Here is a 25,677-nt window from a genome sequence, read left to right as displayed (position 1 = left end):
TTCGATGATTTTTCGTACGAAACAAAATGCAAAAAAACTTGCTAAAAATGCAATATTATGCGAAATACTGAGATTTGAAGGCCAAATCACATATCGTGATACTACAAGAAATAGTATCGAAATATTGGTAAAAATGAATATATTTTCGTAATATCAAACTACATGAAAAACGTGAAAAAAGTCACTATTTAACCATATTTGGGGATTTTAACTTCAAATCATAGAGCGAGGTTTCGTATTGTTTAGATCCATGAAAAGACATATGACAATGTTGTTTCCAATACAAATGATAAAAATCAATGTGTTTTCATTAGAATTAACTAAAATGTTCCTGATTTTCCGTTTATATTACTAATGGAAGATATACACGAAAACCGCTCTATTCCGGCTGAAACGTCGATATATGCAATAAAAACAGAACTTCTCCCCTTTTCAATATCTTACTCAGTATTTTAACGAGAAGCAAATAGTTGTTTGAAAATGAAGTATTTAAGGGTATATATCTAATCAATTATGTGTTTGCATCATTTTTATCGTATATATAATGAATGAATACCCATAATCTGAAAATTCACAAAAACGTGGAAAAACGGCCTAATTCGATGATATTTTGTTTAAATCACATAAAGGAAAAGGGGATGATAAACGTCAAAATATTGCTAAATTCGATGATTTTTCGTACGAAACAAAATGCAAGAAAACTTGCTTAAAATGCAATATTATGCGAAATTCTGAGATTTGAAGGCCAAATCACATATCGTGATACTACATGAAATAGTATCGAAATATTGGTAAAATTGAATATATTTACGTAATATCAACCTACATGAAAAACGTGAAAAAGTCACTATTTAACCATATTTGAGGATTTTAACTTCAAATCATAGAGCGAGGTTTCGTATTATTTAGATCCAAGAAAAGACATATGACAATGTTGTTTCCAATACAAACAATAAAAATCAATGTGTTTTCATTAGAATTAACTAAAATGTTCCTGATTTTCCGTTTATATTACCGATGGAAGATGTACACGAAAACCGCTCTATTCCGGCTGAAACGTCGATATATGCAATAAAAACAGAACTTCTCCCCTTTTCAATATCTTACACAGTATTTTAACGAGAAACAAATAGTTGATTGAAAATGAAGTATTTAAGGGTATTATCTAATCAATTATGTATTTGCATCATTTTTATCGTATATATAATGAATTATTACCAATAAACTGAAAATTCACAAAAACGTGGAAAAACGGCCTAATTCGATGATATTTTGTTTAAATCACATAAAGGAAAAGGGGATGATAAACGTCAAAATATTGCTAAATTCGATGATTTTTCGTACGAAACAAAATGCAAGAAAACTTGCTGAAAATGCAATATTATGCGAAATTCTGAGATTTGAAGGCCAAATCACATATCGTGATACTACATGAAATAGTATCGAAATATTGGTAAAAATGAATATATTTTCGTAATATCAAACTACATGAAAAACGTGAAAAAGTCACTATTTAACCATATTTGAGGATTTTAACTTCAAATCATAGAGCGAGGTTTCGTATTATTTAGATCCAAGAAAAGACATATGACAATGTTGTTTCCAATACAAACGATAAAAATCAACGTGTTTTCATTAGAATTAACTAAAATGTTCCTGATTTTCCGTTAATATTACCGATGGAAGATATACACGAAAACCGCTCTATTCCGGCTGAAACGTCGATATATGCAATAAAAACAGAACTTTTCCCCTTTTCAATATCTTACTCAGTATTTTAACGAGAAACAAATAGTTGATTGAAAATGAAGTATTTAAGGGTATTATCTAATCAATTATGTGTTTGCATCATTTTTATCGTATATATAATGAACTAATACACATAATCTGAAAATTCACAAAAACGTGGAAAAACGGCCTAATTCGATGATATTTTGTTTAAATCGCATAAAGGAAAAAGGGATGATAAACGTCAAAATATTGCAAAATTCGATGATTTTTCGTACGAAACAAAATGCAAGAAAACTTGCTTAAAATGCAAATTTATGCGAAATTCTGAGATTTGAAGGCCAAATCACATATCGTGATACTACATGAAATAGTATCGAAATATTGGTAAAAATGAATATATTTACGTAATATCAAACTACACGAAAAACGTGAAAAAGTCACTATTTAACCATATTTGAGGATTTTAACTATAAATCATAGAGCGAGGTTTGGTATTATTTAGATCCAAGAAAAGACATATGACAATGTTGTTTCCAATACAAACGATAAAAACCAATGTGTTTTCATTAGAATTAACTAAAATGTTCCTGATTTTCCATTAATATTACCGATGGAAGATGTACACGAAAACCGCTCTATTCCGGCTGAAACGTCGATATATGCAATAAAAACAGAACTTCTCCCCTTTTCAATATCATACTCAGTATTTTAACGAGAAGCAAATAGTTGATTGAAAATGAAGTATTCAAGATTATTATCTAATCAATTATGTGTTTGCATCATTTTTATCGTATATATAATGAAATAATGCCAATAAACTGAAAATTCACAAAAACGTGGAAAAACGGCAAAATATTGCCTAATTCGATGATATTTTGTTTAAATCACATAAAGGAAAAGGAGATGATAAACGTCAAAATATTGCTAAATTCGATGATTTTTCGTACGAAACAAAATGCAAAAAAACTTGCTGAAAATGCAATATTATGCGAAATTCTGAGATTTGAAGGCCAAATCACATATCGTGATACTACAAGAAATAGTATCGAAATATTGGTAAAAATGAATATATTTTCGTAATATCAAACTACATGAAAAACGTGAAAAAAGTCACTATTTAACCATATTTGGGGATTTTAACTTCAAATCATAGAGCGAGGTTTCGTATTGTTTAGATCCATGAAAAGACATATGACAATGTTGTTTCCAATACAAATGATAAAAATCAATGTGTTTTCATTAGAATTAACTAAAATGTTCCTGATTTTCCGTTTATATTACTAATGGAAGATATACACGAAAACCGCTCTATTCCGGCTGAAACGTCGATATATGCAATAAAAACAGAACTTCTCCTTTTTCAATATCTTACTCAGTTTTTTAACCAGAAACAAATAATTGATAGAAAATGAAGTATTTAAGGTTATTATCTAATCAATTATGTGTTTGCATCATTTTTATCGTATATATAATGAATAATGAACCCATTGACTGAAAATTCACAAAAACGTGGAAAAACGGCAAAATATTGCCTAATTCGATGACATTTTGTTTAAATCACATAAAGAAAAGGGGATGATAAACGTCAAAATATTGCTAAATTCGATGATTTTTCGTACGAAACAAAATGGAAGAAAACTTGCTTAAAATGAAATATTATGCGAAATTCTGAGATTTGAAAGCCAAATCACATATCGTGATACTACATGAAATAGTATCGAAATATTGGCAAAAATGAATATATTTACGTAATATCAATCTACATGAAAAACGGGAAAAAAATCACTATTTAACCATCTTTGAGGATTTTAACTTCAAATCATAGAGCGAGGTTTCGTATTATTTAGATCCAAGAAAAGACATATGACAATGTTGTTTCCAATACAAACGATAAAAATCAATGTGTTTTCATTAGAATTAACTAAAATGTTCCTGATTTTCCATAAATATTACCGATGTAAGATGTACACGAAAACCGCTCTATTCCGGCTGAAACGTCGATATATGCAATAAAAACAGAACTTCTCCCCTTTTCAATATCTTACTCAGTATTTTAACGAGAAACAAATAGTTGTTTGAAAATGAAGTATTTAAGGGTATATATCTAATCAATTATGTGTTTGCATCATTTTTATCGTATATATAATGAATGAATACCCATAATCTGAAAATTCACAAAAACGTGGAAAAACGGCCTAATTCGATGATATTTTGTTTAAATCACATAAAGGAAAAGGGGATGATAAACGTCAAAATATTGCTAAATTCGATGATTTTTCGTACGAAACAAAATGCAAGAAAACTTGCTTAAAATGCAATATTATGCGAAATTCTGGTATTTAAAGGCCAACTCACATATCGTGATACTACATGAAATAGTATCGAAATATTGGTAAAAACGAATATATTCATGTGATGTCACACGACATAAAAAACGTGAACAAAATCGCTCTTATTCCTTATTCGAGGATTTTTACTTCAAATCATTTAGCGATGTTTCGTATTATTTAGATCCCAGAAAAGACATAAAAATGGTGTTTCTAATACAAATGATAAAAATCAATGTGTTTTCATTAGAATTAACTAAAATATTCCTGATTTTCCGTTTATATTACTGATGGAAGATGTACACGTAAAACCGCTCTAATCCGGCTGAAACGTCAATATATGCAATAAAAACAGAACTTCTCGCTTTTTCAATATCTTACTCAGTATTTTAAGGAGAAACAAATAGTTGATTGAAAATGAAGTATTTAAGTTTTTTTCTAATCAATTATATGTTTGCATCATTTTTATTGTATATATAATGAATTATTAACAATAAACTGAAAATTCACAAAAACGTAGAAAACGGCAAAATATTGCCTTATTCGATGGTATTTTGTTTAAATCACATAAAGGAAAAGAGGATGATAAACGTACACATATTGCTAAATTCAATGATTTTTAGTACAAAATAAAACGCAAGAAAACTTCCTTAAAATGCAAAATTTGCGAAATTCTGAGATTTGAAGGCCAAATCACAGATCGTGAGAAAACATGAAGTAGTATCAAAATATTGGTAAAACGAATATATTTACGTAAAGTGACACTACATGAAAAACGTGAAAAAAGTCGCTATATTACCAAAATTGAGGATTTTTACTACAAATTAAAAAGCGAGGTTTCGTATTATTTAGATCCTAGAAAAGACATAAAAATTTTGCTTCCAATACAAATGATAAAAATCAATGTGTTTTCATTAGAATTAACTAAAGTGTTCCTGATTTTCCGTTTATATTACCGATGGAAGATGTACACGTAAAACCGCTCTAATCTGGCTGAAACGTCGATATATGGAATAAAAACAGAACTTCTCGCTTTTTCAATATCTTACTCAGTTTTTTAACGAGAAACAAATAGTTGATTGAAAATGAAGTATTTAATGTTAATTTCTAATCAATTATGTGTTTGCATCATTTTTATCGTATATTATTGAATTAATAACAATAAATTGAAAATTCACAAAAACGTGGAAAAACGGCAAAATATTGCCTAATTCGATGATATTTTGTTTAAATCTTATAGAGCAAAAGTGGATGATAAACGTCAAAATATTGCTAAATTCAATGATTTTTAGTACAAAACAAAACGTAAGAAAACTTGCTTAAAAAAAGCAATATTAAACGAAATTCTCAGATTTAATGCCAAACCACATATCGTGAGAAAACATGAAGTATTATCGAAATATTGGTAAAAATTAATATATTTACGTACAATCACACTACATGAAAAACGTGAAAAAAATCCCTATATTTCCATATTTGAGGATTTTATCTTCAAATCATAACGCTTGATTCCATATTATTTAGATCCTAAAAAAGACATAAAGATGTTGTTTCCAATACAAATGATAAAAATCAATGTGTTTTCATTAAAATACTCTAAAATATTTCTGATTTTCCGTTTATATTACCGATGGAAGATGGACACGTAAAACCGCTCTAATCCGGCTGAAACGTCGATATATGCAATAAAAACAGAACTTCTCCCCTTTTCAGTATCTTATTCAGTATTTTAAGGAGAAAGAAATAGTTGATTGAAAATGAAGTATTTAATGTTAATTTCTAATCAATTATGTGTTTGCATTATTTTTATCGTATATATATTGAACTATTAACAATAAGCTGAAAATTCACAAAAACGTGGAAAAACGGCAAAATATTGCCTAATGCGATGATATATTGTTTATATCACATAAAGGAAAAGTGGATGATAAACGTCAAAATATTGCTATATTCGATGATTTTTAGTACGAAACAAAATGCAAGAAACCTTGCTTAAAATGCAAAATTATGCGAAATTCTGATATTTAAAGGACAAATCACATATCGTGATACTACATGAAATAGTATCGAAATATTGGTAAAAACGAATATATAAACGTTATGTCACACTACATAAAAAACGTGAACAAAATCGCTCTATTACCTTATTTGAGGAGTTTAACTTCAAATCATAAAGCGATGTTTCGTATTATTTAGATCCTAGAAAAGACATATAAAAATGTTGTTTCCAATACAAATGATAAAAATCAATGTTTTTTTTATTAGAATTAACTAAAATATTCCTGATTTTCCGTTTATATTACTGATGGAAGATGTACACGTAAAACCGCTCTAATCCGGCTGAAACGTCGATATATGCAATAAAAACAGAACTTCTCGCTTTTTCAATATCTTACTCTGTATTTTAAGGAGAAACAATAGTTGATTGAAATTGAAGTATTTAAGGTTTTTTCTAATCAATTATATGTTTGCATCATTTTTATCGTATATATATTGAATTATTAACAATAAACTGAAAATTCACAAATACGTGGAAAAACGGCAAAATATTGCCTAAATTGGTGATATTTTGTTTATATCACATAAAGGAAAAGTGGATGATAAACGTCAAAATATTGCTATTTTTGATGATTTTTTAGTACAAAACATAATGCAAGAAAACTTGCTTAAAATGCAATATTATGCGAAATTCTGATATATAGAGGCCAAATCTCCATATCGTGATACTACATGAAATAGTATCGAAATATTGGTTAAAACGAATATATTTACGTAAAGTGACACTACATGAAAAACGTGAAAAAAGTCGCTATATTACCAAATTTGAGGATTTTTACTTCAAATTAAAAAGCGAGGTTTCGTATTTTTTAGATCCTAGAAAAGACATAAAAAAGTTGTTTCCAATACAAATGATAAAATCAATGTGTTTTCATTAGAATTAACTAAAATGTTCCTGATATTCCGTTTATATTACCGATATAAGATGTACACGTAAAACCGCTTTAATCCGGCTGAAACGTCGGTATATGGAATAAAATCATAACTTCTCGCTTTTTCAATATCATACTCAGTTTTTTAACAAGAAACAAATAGTTGATTGAAAATTAAGTATTTATTATTACTTCGTTATCAATTATGTGTTTGCATCATTTTTATTGTATATATAATGAATTAATAACATTAAACTGAAAATTCACAAAAACGTGGAAAAACGGCAAAATATTACCTAATTCGATGATATTTTGTTTATATCACATATAGGAAAAAGGGATGATAAACGTCAAAATATTGCTATATTCGATGATTTTTAGTACGAAACAGAATGCAAGAAAACTTGCTTAAAATGCAATATTATGCGAAATTCTGATATTAAAAGGCCAAATCACGTATCGTGATACTACATGATTGGAAATATTGGTAAAAACGAATATATTCACGTGAAGTCACACTACATAAAAACGTGAATAAAATCGCTCTATTACAATATTTGAAGATTTTAAATTCAAATCATTGAGCGAGGTTTCGTATTATTTAGATCCTAGAAAAGACATAAAAATGTTGCTTCCAATACAAATGATAAAAATCAATGTGTTTTCATTAGAATTAACTAAAGTGTTCCTGATTTTCCGTTTATATTACCGATGGAAGATGTACACGTAAAACCGCTCTAATCCGGCTGAAACGTCGATATATGCAATAAAAACAGAACTTCTCCCCTTTTCAGTATCTTACTCAGTATTTTAAGTAGAAACAAATAGTTGATTGAAAATGAAGTATTTAATATTAATTTCTAATCAATTATGTGTTTGCATCATTTTTATCGTATATATATTGAATTATTAACAATAAGCTGAAAATTCACAAAAACGTGGAAAAACGGCAAAATATTGCCTAATGCGATGATATTTTGTTTATATCACATAAAGGAAAAGGTGATGATAACCGTCAAAATATTGCTATATTCGATGATTTTTAGTACGAAACAAAATGCAAGAAAACTTGCTTAAAATGCAATATTATGCGAAATTCTGGTATTTAAAGGCCAAATCACATATCGTGATACTACATGAAATAGTATCGAAATATTGGTAAAAACGAATATATTCATGTGATGTCACACGACATAAAAAACGTGAACAAAATCGCTCTTATTCCTTATTCGAGGATTTTTACTTCAAATCATTTAGCGATGTTTCGTATTATTTAGATCCCTGAAAAGACATAAAAATGGTGTTTCTAATACAAATGATAAAAATCAATGTGTTTTCATTAGAATTAACTAAAATATTCCTGATTTTCCGTTTATATTACTGATGGAAGATGTACACTTAAAACCGCTCTAATCCGGCTGAAACGTCGATATATGCAATAAAAACAGAACTTCTCGCTTTTTCAATATCTTACTCAGTATTTTAAGGAGAAACAAATAGTTGATTGAAAATGAAGTAGTTAAGGTTTTTTCTAATCAATTATATGTTTGCATCATTTTTATTGTATATATAATGAATTATTAACAATAAACTGAAAATTCACAAAAACGTGGAAAACGGCAAAATATTGCCTTATTCGATGGTATTTTGTTTAAATCACATAAAGGAAAAGAGGATGATAAACGTACACATATTGCTAAATTCAATGATTTTTAGTACAAAATAAAACGCAAGAAAACTTCCTTAAAATGCAAAATTTGCGAAATTCTGAGATTTGAAGGCCAAATCACAGATCGTGAGAAAACATGAAGTAGTATCAAAATATTGGTAAAACGAATATATTTACGTAAAGTGACACTACATGAAAAACGTGAAAAAAGTCGCTATATTACCAAAATTGAGGATTTTTACTACAAATTAAAAAGCGAGGTTTCGTATTATTTAGATCCTAGAAAAGACATAAAAATTTTGCTTACAATACAAATGATAAAAATCAATGTGTTTTCATTAGAATTAACTAAAGTGTTCCTGATTTTCCGTTTATATTACCGATGGAAGATGTACACGTAAAACAGCTCTAATCTGGCTGAAACGTCGATATATGCAATAAAAACAGAACTTCTCGCTTTTTCAATATCTTACTCAGTTTTTTAACGAGAAACAAATAGTTGATTGAAAATGAAGTATTTAATGTTAATTTCTAATCAATTATGTGTTTGCATCATTTTTATCGTATATTATTGAATTAATAACAATAAATTGAAAATTCACAAAAACGTGGAAAAACGGCAAAATATTGCCTAATTCGATGATATTTTGTTTAAATCTTATAGAGCAAAAGTGGATGATAAACGTCAAAATATTGCTAAATTCAATGATTTTTAGTACAAAACAAAACGTAAGAAAACTTGCTTAAAAAAAGCAATATTAAACGAAATTCTCAGATTTAATGCCAAACCACATATCGTGAGAAAACATGAAGTATTATCGAAATATTGGTAAAAATTAATATATTTACGTACAATCACACTACATGAAAAACGTGAAAAAAATCCCTATATTTCCATATTTGAGGATTTTATCTTCAAATCATAACGCTTGATTCCATATTATTTAGATCCTAAAAAAGACATAAAGATGTTGTTTCCAATACAAATGATAAAAATCAATGTGTTTTCATTAAAATACTCTAAAATATTTCTGATTTTCCGTTTATATTACCGATGGAAGATGGACACGTAAAACCGCTCTAATCCGGCTGAAACGTCGATATATGCAATAAAAACAGAACTTCTCCCCTCTTCAGTATCTTATTCAGTATTTTAAGGAGAAAGAAATAGTTGATTGAAAATGAAGTATTTAATGTTAATTTCTAATCAATTATGTGTTTGCATTATTTTTATCGTATATATATTGAACTATTAACAATAAGCTGAAAATTCACAAAAACGTGGAAAAACGGCAAAATATTGCCTAATGCGATGATATATTGTTTATATCACATAAAGGAAAAGTGGATAATAAACGTCAAAATATTGCTATATTCGATGATTTTTAGTACGAAACAAAATGCAAGAAACCTTGCTTAAAATGCAAAATTATGCGAAATTCTGATATTTAAAGGCCAAATCACATATCGTGATACTACATGAAATAGTATCGAAATATTGGTAAAAACGAATATATAAACGTGATGTCACACTACATAAAAAACGTGAACAAAATCGCTCTATTACCTTATTTGAGGAGTTTAACTTCATATCATAAAGCGATGTTTCGTATTATTTAGATCCTAGAAAAGACATATAAAAATGTTGTTTCCAATACAAATGATAAAAATCAATGTTTTTTTTTATTAGAATTAACTAAAATATTCCTGATTTTCCGTTTATATTACTGATGGAAGATGTACACGTAAAACCGCTCTAATCCGGCTGAAACGTCGATATATGCAATAAAAACAGAACTTCTCGCTTTTTCAATATCTTACTCTGTATTTTAAGGAGAAACAATAGTTGATTGAAATTGAAGTATTTAAGGTTTTTTCTAATCAATTATATGTTTGCATCATTTTTATCGTATATATATTGAATTATTAACAATAAACTGAAAATTCACAAATACGTGGAAAAACGGCAAAATATTGCCTAAATTGGTGATATTTTGTTTATATCACATAAAGGAAAAGTGGATGATAAACGTCAAAATATTGCTATTTTCGATGATTTTTTAGTACAAAACATAATGCAAGAAGACTTGCTTAAAATGCAATATTATGCGAAATTCTGATATATAAAGGCCAAATCTCCATATCGTGATACTACATGAAATAGTATCGAAATATTGGTAAAAACGAATATATTTACGTAAAGTGACACTACATGAAAAACGTGAAAAAAGTCGCTATATTACCAAATTTGAGGATTTTTACTTCAAATTAAAAAGCGAGGTTTCGTATTTTTTAGATCCTAGAAAAGACATAAAAATGTTGTTTCCAATACAAATGATAAAATCAATGTGTTTTCATTAGAATTAACTAAAATGTTCCTGATATTCCGTTTATGTTACCGATATAAGATGTACACGTAAAACCGCTTTAATCCGGCTGAAACGTCGGTATATGGAATAAAATCATAACTTCTCGCTTTTTCAATATCTTACTCAGTTTTTTAACGAGAAACAAATAGTTGATTGAAAATTAAGTATTTATTATTACTTCGTTATCAATTATGTGTTTGCATCATTTTTATTGTATATATAATGAATTAATAACATTAAACTGAAAATTCACAAAAACGTGGAAAAACGGCAAAATATTACCTAATTCGATGATATTTTGTTTATATCACATATAGGAAAAAGGGATGATAAACGTCAAAATATTGCTATATTCGATGATTTTTAGTACGAAACAGAATGCAAGAAAACTTGCTTAAAATGCAATATTATGCGAAATTCTGATATTAAAAGGCCAAATCACGTATCGTGATACTACATGATTGGAAATATTGGTAAAAACGAATATATTCACGTGAAGTCACACTACATAAAAACGTGAATAAAATCGCTCTATTACAATATTTGAAGATTTTAAATTCAAATCATTGAGCGAGGTTTCGTATTATTTAGATCCTAGAAAAGACATAAAAATGTTGCTTCCAATACAAATGATAAAAATCAATGTGTTTTCATTAGAATTAACTAAAGTGTTCCTGATTTTCCGTTTATATTACCGATGGAAGATGTACACGTAAAACCGCTCTAATCCGGCTGAAACGTCGATATATGCAATAAAAACAGAACTTCTCCCCTTTTCAGTATCTTACTCAGTATTTTAAGTAGAAACAAATAGTTGATTGAAAATGAAGTATTTAATATTAATTTCTAATCAATTATGTGTTTGCATCATTTTTATCGTATATATATTGAATTATTAACAATAAGCTGAAAATTCACAAAAACGTGGAAAAACGGCAAAATATTGCCTAATGCGATGATATTTTGTATATATCACATAAAGGAAAAGGTGATGATAAAGGTCAAAATATTGCTATATTCGATGATTTTTAGTACGAAACAAAACGCAAGAAAACTTGCTTAAAATGCAATATTATGCGAAATTCTGGTATTTAAAGGCCAAATCACAGATCGTGAGAAAACATGAAATAGTATCAAAATATTGGTAAAAACGAATATATTTACGTAAAGTGACACTACATGAAAAACGTGAAAAAAGTCGCTATATTACCAAAATTGAGGATTTTTACTACAAATTAAAAAGCGAGGTTTCGTATTATTTAGATCCTAGAAAAGACATAAAAATGTTGCTTCCAATACAAATGATAAAAATCAATGTGTTTTCATTAGAATTAACTAAAGTGTTCCTGATTTTCCGTTTATATTACCGATGGAAGATGTACACGTAAAACCGCTCTAATCCGGCTGAAACGTCGATATATGCAATAAAAACAGAACTTCTCCCCTTTTCAGTATCTTACTCAGTATTTTAAGTAGAAACAAATAGTTGATTGAAAATGAAGTATTTAATATTAATTTCTAATCAATTATGTGTTTGCATCATTTTTATCATATATATATTGAATTATTAACAATAAGCTGAAAATTCACAAAAACGTGGAAAAACGGCAAAATATTGCCTAATGCGATGATATTTTGTTTATATCACATAAAGGAAAAGGTGATGATAAACGTCAAAATATTGCTATATTCGATGATTTTTAGTACGAAACAAAATGCAAGAAAACTTGCTTAAAATGCAATATTATGCGAAATTCTGGTATTTAAAGGCCAAATCACATATCGTGATACTACATGAAATAGTATCGAAATATTGGTAAAAACGAATATATTCATGTGATGTCACACGACATAAAAAACGTGAACAAAATCGCTCTTATTCCTTATTCGAGGATTTTTACTTCAAATCATTTAGCGATGTTTCGTATTATTTAGATCCCAGAAAAGACATAAAAATGGTGTTTCTAATACAAATGATAAAAATCAATGTGTTTTCATTAGAATTACCTAAAATATTCCTGATTTTCCGTTTATATTACTGATGGAAGATGTACACGTAAAACCGCTCTAATCCGGCTGAAACGTCGATATATGCAATAAAAACAGAACTTCTCGCTTTTTCAATATCTTACTCAGTATTTTAAGGAGAAACAAATAGTTGATTGAAAATGAAGTATTTAAGGTTTTTTCTAATCAATTATATGTTTGCATCATTTTTATTGTATATATAATGAATTATTAACAATAAACTGAAAATTCACAAAAACGTGGAAAACGGCAAAATATAGCCTTATTCGATGGTATTTTGTTTAAATCACATAAAGGAAAAGAGGATGATAAACGGACACATATTGCTAAATTCAATGATTTTTAGTACAAAATAAAACGCAAGAAAACTTCCTTAAAATGCAAAATTTGCGAAATTCTAAGATTTGAAGGCCAAATCACAGATCGTGAGAAAACATGAAGTAGTATCAAAATATTGGTAAAGCGAATATATTTACGTAAAGTGACACTACATGAAAAACGTGAAAAAAGTCGCTATATTACCAAAATTGAGGATTTTTACTACAAATTAAAAAGCGAGGTTTCGTATTATTTAGATCCTAGAAAAGACATAAAAATTTTGCTTCCAATACAAATGATAAAAATCAATGTGTTTTCATTAGAATTAACTAAAGTGTTCCTGATTTTCCGTTTATATTACCGATGGAAGATGTACACGTAAAACCGCTCTAATCTGGCTGAAACGTCGATATATGGAATAAAAACAGAACTTCTCGCTTTTTCAATATCTTACTCAGTTTTTTAACGAGAAACAAATAGTTGATTGAAAATGAAGTATTTAATGTTAATTTCTAATCAATTATGTGTTTGCATCATTTTTATCGTATATTATTGAATTAATAACAATAAATTGAAAATTCACAAAAACGTGGAAAAACGGCAAAATATTGCCTAATTCGATGATATTTTGTTTAAATCTTATAGAGCAAAAGTGGATGATAAACGTCAAAATATTGCTAAATTCAATGATTTTTAGTACAAAACAAAACGTAAGAAAACTTGCTTAAAAAAAGCAATATTAAACGAAATTCTCAGATTTAATGCCAAACCACATATCGTGAGAAAACATGAAGCATTATCGAAATATTGGTAAAAATTAATATATTTACGTACAATCACACTACATGAAAAACGTGAAAAAAATCCCTATATTTCCATATTTGAGGATTTTATCTTCAAATCATAACGCTTGATTCCATATTATTTAGATCCTAAAAAAGACATAAAGATGTTGTTTCCAATACAAATGATAAAAATCAATGTGTTTTCATTAAAATACTCTAAAATATTTCTGATTTTCCGTTTATATTACCGATGGAAGATGGACACGTAAAACCGCTCTAATCCGGCTGAAACGTCGATATATGCAATAAAAACAGAACTTCTCCCCTTTTCAGTATCTTATTCAGTATTTTAAGGAGAAAGAAATAGTTGATTGAAAATGAAGTATTTAATGTTAATTTCTAATCAATTATGTGTTTGCATTATTTTTATCGTATATATATTGAACTATTAACAATAAGCTGAAAATTCACAAAAACGTGGAAAAACGGCAAAATATTGCCTAATGCGATGATATATTGTTTATATCACATAAAGGAAAAGTGGATAATAAACGTCAAAATATTGCTATATTCGATGATTTTTAGTACGAAACAAAATGCAAGAAACCTTGCTTAAAATGCAAAATTATGCGAAATTCTGATATTTAAAGGCCAAATCACATATCGTGATACTACATGAAATAGTATCGAAATATTGGTAAAAACGAATATATAAACGTGATGTCACACTACATAAAAAACGTGAACAAAATCGCTCTATTACCTTATTTGAGGAGTTTAACTTCAAATCATAAAGCGATGTTTCGTATTATTTAGATCCTAGAAAAGACATATAAAAATGTTGTTTCCAATACAAATGATAAAAATCAATGTTTTTTTTTATTAGAATTAACTAAAATATTCCTGATTTTCCGTTTATATTACTGATGGAAGATGTACACGTAAAACCGCTCTAATCCGGCTGAAACGTCGATATATGCAATAAAAACAGAACTTCTCGCTTTTTCAATATCTTACTCTGTATTTTAAGGAGAAACAATAGTTGATTGAAATTGAAGTATTTAAGGTTTTTTCTAATCAATTATATGTTTGCATCATTTTTATCGTATATATATTGAATTATTAACAATAAACTGAAAATTCACAAATACGTGGAAAAACGGCAAAATATTGCCTAAATTGGTGATATTTTGTTTATATCACATAAAGGAAAAGTGGATGATAAACGTCAAAATATTGCTATTTTCGATGATTTTTTAGTACAAAACATAATGCAAGAAAACTTGCTTAAAATGCAATATTATGCGAAATTCTGATATATAAAGGCCAAATCTCCATATCGTGATACTACATGAAATAGTATCGAAATATTGGTAAAAACGAATATATTTACGTAAAGTGACACTACATGAAAAACGTGAAAAAAGTCGCTATATTACCAAATTTGAGGATTTTTACTTCAAATTAAAAAGCGAGGTTTCGTATTTTTTAGATCCTAGAAAAGACATAAAAATGTTGTTTCCAATACAAATGATAAAATCAATGTGTTTTCATTAGAATTAACTAAAATGTTCCTGATATTCCGTTTATATTACCGATATAAGATGTACACGTAAAACCGCTTTAATCCGGCTGAAACGTCGGTATATGGAATAAAATCATAACTTCTCGCTTTTTCAATATCTTACTCAGTTTTTTAACGAGAAACAAATAGTTGATTGAAAATTAAGTATTTATTATTACTTCGTTATCAATTATGTGTTTGCATCATTTTTATTGTATATATAATGAATTAATAACATTAAACTGAAAATTCACAAAAACGTGGAAAAACGGCAAAATATTACCTAATTCGATGATATTTTGTTTATATCACATATAGGAAAAAGGGATGATAAACGTCAAAATATTGCTATATTCGATGATTTTTAGTACGAAACAGAATGCAAGAAAACTTGCTTAAAATGCAATATTATGCGAAATTCTGATATTAAAAGGCCAAATCACGTATCGTGATACTACATGATTGGAAATATTGGTAAAAACGAATATATTCACGTGAAGTCACACTACATAAAAACGTGAATAAAATCGCTCTATTACAATATTTGAAGATTTTAAATTCAAATCATTGAGCGAGGTTTCGTATTATTTAGATCCTAGAAAAGACATAAAAATGTTGCTTCCAATACAAATGATAAAAATCAATGTGTTTTCATTAGAATTAACTAAAGTGTTCCTGATTTTCCGTTTATATTACCGATGGAAGATGTACACGTAAAACCGCTCTAATCCGGCTGAAACGTCGATATATGCAATAAAAACAGAACTTCTCCCCTTTTCAGTATCTTACTCAGTATTTTAAGTAGAAACAAATAGTTGATTGAAAATGAAGTATTTAATATTAATTTCTAATCAATTATGTGTTTGCATCATTTTTATCGTATATATATTGAATTATTAACAATAAGCTGAAAATTCACAAAAACGTGGAAAAACGGCAAAATATTGCCTAAATTGGTGATATTTTGTTTATATCACATAAAGGAAAAGTGGATGATAAACGTCAAAATATTGCTATTTTCGATGATTTTTTAGTACAAAACATAATGCAAGAAAACTTGCTTAAAATGCAATATTATGCGAAATTCTGATATATAAAGGCCAAATCCCCATATCGTGATACTACATGAAATAGTATCGAAATATTGGTAAAAACGAATATATTTACGTAAAGTGACACTACATGAAAAACGTGAAAAAAGTCGCTATATTACCAAATTTGAGGATTTTTACTTCAAATTAAAAAGCGAGGTTTCGTATTTTTTAGATCCTAGAAAAGACATAAAAATGTTGTTTCCAATACAAATGATAAAATCAATGTGTTTTCATTAGAATTAACTAAAATGTTCCTGATATTCCGTTTATATTACCGATGGAAGATGTACACGTAAAACCGCTCTAATCTGGCTGAAACGTCGATATATGGAATAAAAACAGAACTTCTCGCTTTTTCAATATCTTACTCAGTTTTTTAACGAGAAACAAATAGTTGATTGAAAATGAAGTATTTAATGTTAATTTCTAATCAATTATGTGTTTGCATCATTTTTATCATATATTATTGAATTAATAACAATAAATTGAAAATTCACAAAAACGTGGAAAAACGGCAAAATATTGCCTAATTCGATGATATTTTGTTTAAATCTTATAGAGCAAAAGTGGATGATAAACGTCAAAATATTGCTAAATTCAATGATTTTTAGTACAAAACAAAACGTAAGAAAACTTGCTTAAAAAATGCAATATTAAACGAAATTCTCAGATTTAATGCCAAACCACATATCGTGAGAAAACATGAAGTATTATCGAAATATTGGTAAAAATTAATATATTTACGTACAATCACACTACATGAAAAACGTGAAAAAAATCCCTATATTTACATATTTGAGGATTTTATCTTCAAATCATAAAGCTTGATTCCATATTATTTAGATCCTAAAAAAGACATAAAGATGTTGTTTCCAATACAAATGATAAAAATCAATGTGTTTTCATTAAAATACTCTAAAATATTTCTGATTTTCCGTTTATATTACCGATGGAAGATGGACACGTAAAACCGCTCTAATCCGGCTGAAACGTCGATATATGCAATAAAAACAGAACTTCTCCCCTTTTCAGTATCTTATTCAGTATTTTAAGGAGAAAGAAATAGTTGATTGAAAATGAAGTATTTAATGTTAATTTCTAATCAATTATGTGTTTGCATTATTTTTATCGTATATATATTGAACTATTAACAATAAGCTGAAAATTCACAAAAACGTGGAAAAACGGCAAAATATTGCCTAATGCGATGATATATTGTTTATATCACATAAAGGAAAAGTGGATAATAAACGTCAAAATATTGCTATATTCGATGATTTTTAGTACGAAACAAAATGCAAGAAAACTTGCTTAAATGCAAAATTATGCGAAATTCTGATATTTAAAGGCCAAATCACATATCGTGATACTACATGAAATAGTATCGAAATATTGGTAAAAACGAATATATAAACGTGATGTCACACTACATAAAAAACGTGAACAAAATCGCTCTATTACCTTATTTGAGGAGTTTAACTTCAAATCATAAAGCGATGTTTCGTATTATTTAGATCCTAGAAAAGACATATAAAAATGTTGTTTCCAATACAAATGATAAAAATCAATGTTTTTTTTTATTAGAATTAACTAAAATATTCCTGATTTTCCGTTTATATTACTGATGGAAGATGTACACGTAAAACCGCTCTAATCCGGCTGAAACGTCGATATATGCAATAAAAACAGAACTTCTCGCTTTTTCAATATCTTACTCTGTATTTTAAGGAGAAACAATAGTTGATTGAAATTGAAGTATTTAAGGTTTTTTCTAATCAATTATATGTTTGCATCATTTTTATCGTATATATATTGAATTATTAACAATAAACTGAAAATTCACAAATACGTGGAAAAACGGCAAAATATTGCCTAAATTGGTGATATTTTGTTTATATCACATAAAGGAAAAGTGGATGATAAACGTCAAAATATTGCTATTTTCGATGATTTTTTAGTACAAAACATAATGCAAGAAAACTTGCTTAAAATGCAATATTATGCGAAATTCTGATATATAAAGGCCAAATCTCCATATCGTGATACTACATGAAATAGTATCGAAATATTGGTAAAAACGAATATATTTACGTAAAGTGACACTACATGAAAAACGTGAAAAAAGTCGCTATATTACCAAATTTGAGGATTTTTACTTCAAATTAAAAAGCGAGGTTTCGTATTTTTTAGATCCTAGAAAAGACATAAAAATGTTGTTTCCAATACAAATGATAAAATCAATGTGTTTTCATTAGAATTAACTAAAATGTTCCTGATATTCCGTTTATATTACCGATATAAGATGTACACGTAAAACCGCTTTAATCCGGCTGAAACGTCGGTATATGGAATAAAATCATAACTTCTCGCTTTTTCAATATCTTACTCAGTTTTTTAACGAGAAACAAATAGTTGATTGAAAATTAAGTATTTATTATTACTTCGTTATCAATTATGTGTTTGCATCATTTTTATTGTATATATAATGAATTAATAACATTAAACTGAAAATTCACAAAAACGTGGAAAAACGGCAAAATATTACCTAATTCGATGATATTTTGTTTATATCACATATAGGAAAAAGGGATGATAAACGTCAAAATATTGCTATATTCGATGATTTTTAGTACGAAACAGAATGCAAGAAAACTTGCTTAAAATGCAATATTATGCGAAATTCTGATATTAAAAGGCCAAATCACGTATCGTGATACTACATGATTGGAAATATTGGTAAAAACGAATATATTCACGTGAAGTCACACTAAATAAAAACGTGAATAAAATCGCTCTATTACAATATTTGAAGATTTTAAATTCAAATCATTGAGCGAGGTTTCGTATTATTTAGATCCTAGAAAAGACATAAAAATGTTGCTTCCAATACAAATGATAAAAATCAATGTGTTTTCATTAGAATTAACTAAAGTGTTCCTGATTTTCCGTTTATATTACCGATGGAAGATGTACACGTAAAACCGCTCTAATCCGGCTGAAACGTCGATATATGCAATAAAAACAGAACTTCTCCCCTTTTCAGTATCTTACTCAGTATTTTAAGTAGAAACAAATAGTTGATTGAAAATGAAGTATTTAATATTAATTTCTAATCAATTATGTGTTTGCATCATTTTTATCGTATATATATTGAATTATTAACAATAAGCTGAAAATTCACAAAAACGTGGAAAAACGGCAAAATATTGCCTAAATTGGTGATATTTTGTTTATATCACATAAAGGAAAAGTGGATGATAAACGTCAAAATATTGCTATTTTCGATGATTTTTTAGTACAAAACATAATGCAAGAAAACTTGCTTAAAATGCAATATTATGCGAAATTCTGATATATAAAGGCCAAATCCCCATATCGTGATACTACATGAAATAGTATCGAAATATTGGTAAAAACGAATATATTTACGTAAAGTGACACTACATGAAAAACGTGAAAAAAGTCGCTATATTACCAAATTTGAGGATTTTTACTTCAAATTAAAAAGCGAGGTTTCGTATTTTTTAGATCCTAGAAAAGACATAAAAATGTTGTTTCCAATACAAATGATAAAATCAATGTGTTTTCATTAGAATTAACTAAAATGTTCCTGATATTCCGTTTATATTACCGATGGAAGATGTACACGTAAAACCGCTCTAATCTGGCTGAAACGTCGATATATGGAATAAAAACAGAACTTCTCGCTTTTTCAATATCTTACTCAGTTTTTTAACGAGAAACAAATAGTTGATTGAAAATGAAGTATTTAATGTTAATTTCTAATCAATTATGTGTTTGCATCATTTTTATCATATATTATTGAATTAATAACAATAAATTGAAAATTCACAAAAACGTGGAAAAACGGCAAAATATTGCCTAATTCGATGATATTTTGTTTAAATCTTATAGAGCAAAAGTGGATGATAAACGTCAAAATATTGCTAAATTCAATGATTTTTAGTACAAAACAAAACGTAAGAAAACTTGCTTAAAAAATGCAATATTAAACGAAATTCTCAGATTTAATGCCAAACCACATATCGTGAGAAAACATGAAGTATTATCGAAATATTGGTAAAAATTAATATATTTACGTACAATCACACTACATGAAAAACGTGAAAAAAATCCCTATATTTACATATTTGAGGATTTTATCTTCAAATCATAAAGCTTGATTCCATATTATTTAGATCCTAAAAAAGACATAAAGATGTTGTTTCCAATACAAATGATAAAAATCAATGTGTTTTCATTAAAATACTCTAAAATATTTCTGATTTTCCGTTTATATTACCGATGGAAGATGGACACGTAAAACCGCTCTAATCCGGCTGAAACGTCGATATATGCAATAAAAACAGAACTTCTCCCCTTTTCAGTATCTTATTCAGTATTTTAAGGAGAAAGAAATAGTTGATTGAAAATGAAGTATTTAATGTTAATTTCTAATCAATTATGTGTTTGCATTATTTTTATCGTATATATATTGAACTATTAACAATAAGCTGAAAATTCACAAAAACGTGGAAAAACGGCAAAATATTGCCTAATGCGATGATATATTGTTTATATCACATAAAGGAAAAGTGGATAATAAACGTCAAAATATTGCTATATTCGATGATTTTTAGTACGAAACAAAATGCAAGAAAACTTGCTTAAATGCAAAATTATGCGAAATTCTGATATTTAAAGGCCAAATCACATATCGTGATACTACATGAAATAGTATCGAAATATTGGTAAAAACGAATATATAAACGTGATGTCACACTACATAAAAAACGTGAACAAAATCGCTCTATTACCTTATTTGAGGAGTTTAACTTCAAATCATAAAGCGATGTTTCGTATTATTTAGATCCTAGAAAAGACATATAAAAATGTTGTTTCCAATACAAATGATAAAAATCAATGTGTTTTCATTAGAATTAACTAAAATGTTCCTGATATTCCGTTTATATTACCGATGGAAGATGTACACGTAAAACCGCTCTAATCTGGCTGAAACGTCGATATATGGAATAAAAACAGAACTTCTCGCTTTTTCAATATCTTACTCAGTTTTTTAACGAGAAACAAATAGTTGATTGAAAATGAAGTATTTAATGTTAATTTCTAATCAATTATGTGTTTGCATCATTTTTATCATATATTATTGAATTAATAACAATAAATTGAAAATTCACAAAAACGTGGAAAAACGGCAAAATATTGCCTAATTCGATGATATTTTGTTTAAATCTTATAGAGCAAAAGTGGATGATAAACGTCAAAATATTGCTAAATTCAATGAATTTTAGTACAAAACAAAACGTAAGAAAACTTGCTTAAAAAATGCAATATTAAACGAAATTCTCAGATTTAATGCCAAACCACATATCGTGAGAAAACATGAAGTATTATCGAAATATTGGTAAAAATTAATATATTTACGTACAATCACACTACATGAAAAACGTGAAAAAAATCCCTATATTTACATATTTGAGGATTTTATCTTCAAATCATAAAGCTTGATTCCATATTATTTAGATCCTAAAAAAGACATAAAGATGTTGTTTCCAATACAAATGATAAAAATCAATGTGTTTTCATTAAAATACTCTAAAATATTTCTGATTTTCCGTTTATATTACCGATGGAAGATGGACACGTAAAACCGCTCTAATCCGGCTGAAACGTCGATATATGCAATAAAAACAGAACTTCTCCCCTTTTCAGTATCTTATTCAGTATTTTAAGGAGAAAGAAATAGTTGATTGAAAATGAAGTATTTAATGTTAATTTCTAATCAATTATGTGTTTGCATTATTTTTATCGTATATATATTGAACTATTAACAATAAGCTGAAAATTCACAAAAACGTGGAAAAACGGCAAAATATTGCCTAATGCGATGATATATTGTTTATATCACATAAAGGAAAAGTGGATAATAAACGTCAAAATATTGCTATATTCGATGATTTTTAGTACGAAACAAAATGCAAGAAAACTTACTTAAATGCAAAATTATGCGAAATTCTGATATTTAAAGGCCAAATCACATATCGTGATACTACATGAAATAGTATCGAAATATTGGTAAAAACGAATATATAAACGTGATGTCACACTACATAAAAAACGTGAACAAAATCGCTCTATTACCTTATTTGAGGAGTTTAACTTCAAATCATAAAGCGATGTTTCGTATTATTTAGATCCTAGAAAAGACATATAAAAATGTTGTTTCCAATACAAATGATAAAAATCAATGTGTTTTCATTAGAATTAACTAAAATATTCCTGATTTTCCGTTTAATTTACTGATGGAAGATGTACACGTAAAACCGCTCTAATCCGGCTGAAACGTCGATATATGCAATAAAAACAGAACTTCTCGCTTTTTCAATATCTTACTCTGTATTTTAAGGAGAAACAAATAGTTGATTGAAATTGAAGTATTTAAGGTTTTTTCTAATCAATTATATGTTTGCATCATTTTTATCGTATATATATTGAATTATTAACAATAAACTGAAAATTCACAAAAACGTGGAAAAACGGCAAAATATTGCCTAAATCGGTGATATTTTGTTTATATCACATAAAGGAAAAGTGGATAATAAACGTCAAAATATTGCTATATTCGATGATTTTTAGTACGAAACAAAATGCAAGAAAACTTGCTTAAATGCAAAATTATGCGAAATTCTGATATTTAAAGGCCAAATCACATATCGTGATACTACATGAAATAGTATCGAAATATTGGTAAAAACGAATATATAAACGTGATGTCACACTACATAAAAAACGTGAACAAAATCGCTCTATTACCTTATTTGAGGAGTTTAACTTCAAATCATAAAGCGATGTTTCGTATTATTTAGATCCTAGAAAAGACATATAAAAATGTTGTTTCCAATACAAATGATAAAAATCAATGTTTTTTTTTATTAGAATTAACTAAAATATTCCTGATTTTCCGTTTATATTACTGATGGAAGATGTACACGTAAAACCGCTCTAATCCGGCTGAAACGTCGATATATGCAATAAAAACAGAACTTCTCGCTTTTTCAATATCTTACTCTGTATTTTAAGGAGAAACAATAGTTGATTGAAATTGAAGTATTTAAGGTTTTTTCTAATCAATTATATGTTTGCATCATTTTTATCGTATATATATTGAATTATTAACAATAAACTGAAAATTCACAAATACGTGGAAAAACGGCAAAATATTGCCTAAATTGGTGATATTTTGTTTATATCACATAAAGGAAAAGTGGATGATAAACGTCAAAATATTGCTATTTTCGATGATTTTTTAGTACAAAACATAATGCAAGAAAACTTGCTTAAAATGCAATATTATGCGAAATTCTGATATATAAAGGCCAAATCTCCATATCGTGATACTACATGAAATAGTATCGAAATATTGGTAAAAACGAATATATTTACGTAAAGTGACACTACATGAAAAACGTGAAAAAAGTCGCTATATTACCAAATTTGAGGATTTTTACTTCAAATTAAAAAGCGAGGTTTCGTATTTTTTAGATCCTAGAAAAGACATAAAAATGTTGTTTCCAATACAAATGATAAAATCAATGTGTTTTCATTAGAATTAACTAAAATGTTCCTGATATTCCGTTTATATTACCGATATAAGATGTACACGTAAAACCGCTTTAATCCGGCTGAAACGTCGGTATATGGAATAAGATCATAACTTCTCGCTTTTTCAATATCTTACTCAGTTTTTTAACGAGAAACAAATAGTTGATTGAAAATTAAGTATTTATTATTACTTCGTTATCAATTATGTGTTTGCATCATTTTTATTGTATATATAATGAATTAATAACATTAAACTGAAAATTCACAAAAACGTGGAAAAACGGCAAAATATTACCTAATTCGATGATATTTTGTTTATATCACATATAGGAAAAAGGGATGATAAACGTCAAAATATTGCTATATTCGATGATTTTTAGTACGAAACAGAATGCAAGAAAATTTGCTTAAAATGCAATATTATGCGAAATTCTGATATTAAAAGGCCAAATCACGTATCGTGATACTACATGATTGGAAATATTGGTAAAAACGAATATATTCACGTGAAGTCACACTACATAAAAACGTGAATAAAATCGCTCTATTACAATATTTGAAGATTTTAAATTCAAATCATTGAGCGAGGTTTCGTATTATTTAGATCCTAGAAAAGACATAAAAATGTTGCTTCCAATACAAATGATAAAAATCAATGTGTTTTCATTAGAATTAACTAAAGTGTTCCTGATTTTCCGTTTATATTACCGATGGAAGATGTACACGTTAAACCGCTCTAATCCGGCTGAAACGTCGATATATGCAATAAAAACAGAACTTCTCCCCTTTTCAGTATCTTACTCAGTATTTTAAGTAGAAACAAATAGTTGATTGAAAATGAAGTATTTAATATTAATTTCTAATCAATTATGTGTTTGCATCATTTTTATCGTATATATATTGAATTATTAACAATAAGCTGAAAATTCACAAAAACGTGGAAAAACGGCAAAATATTGCCTAATGCGATGATATTTTGTTTATATCACATAAAGGAAAAGGTGATGATAAAGGTCAAAATATTGCTATATTCGATGATTTTTAGTACGAAACAAAACGCAAGAAAACTTGCTTAAAATGCAATATTATGCGAAATTCTGGAATTTAAAGGCCAAATCACAGATCGTGAGAAAACATGAAATAGTATCAAAATATTGGTAAAAACGAATATATTTACGTAAAGTGACACTACATGAAAAACGTGAAAAAAGTCGCTATATTACCAAAATTGAGGATTTT

This window comes from Procambarus clarkii, chromosome 16 (genome assembly GCF_040958095.1).
Source record: "Procambarus clarkii isolate CNS0578487 chromosome 16, FALCON_Pclarkii_2.0, whole genome shotgun sequence".
Taxonomy (NCBI): Eukaryota; Metazoa; Arthropoda; class Malacostraca; order Decapoda; family Cambaridae; genus Procambarus; species Procambarus clarkii.
This window is presented reverse-complemented; position numbering follows the sequence as displayed.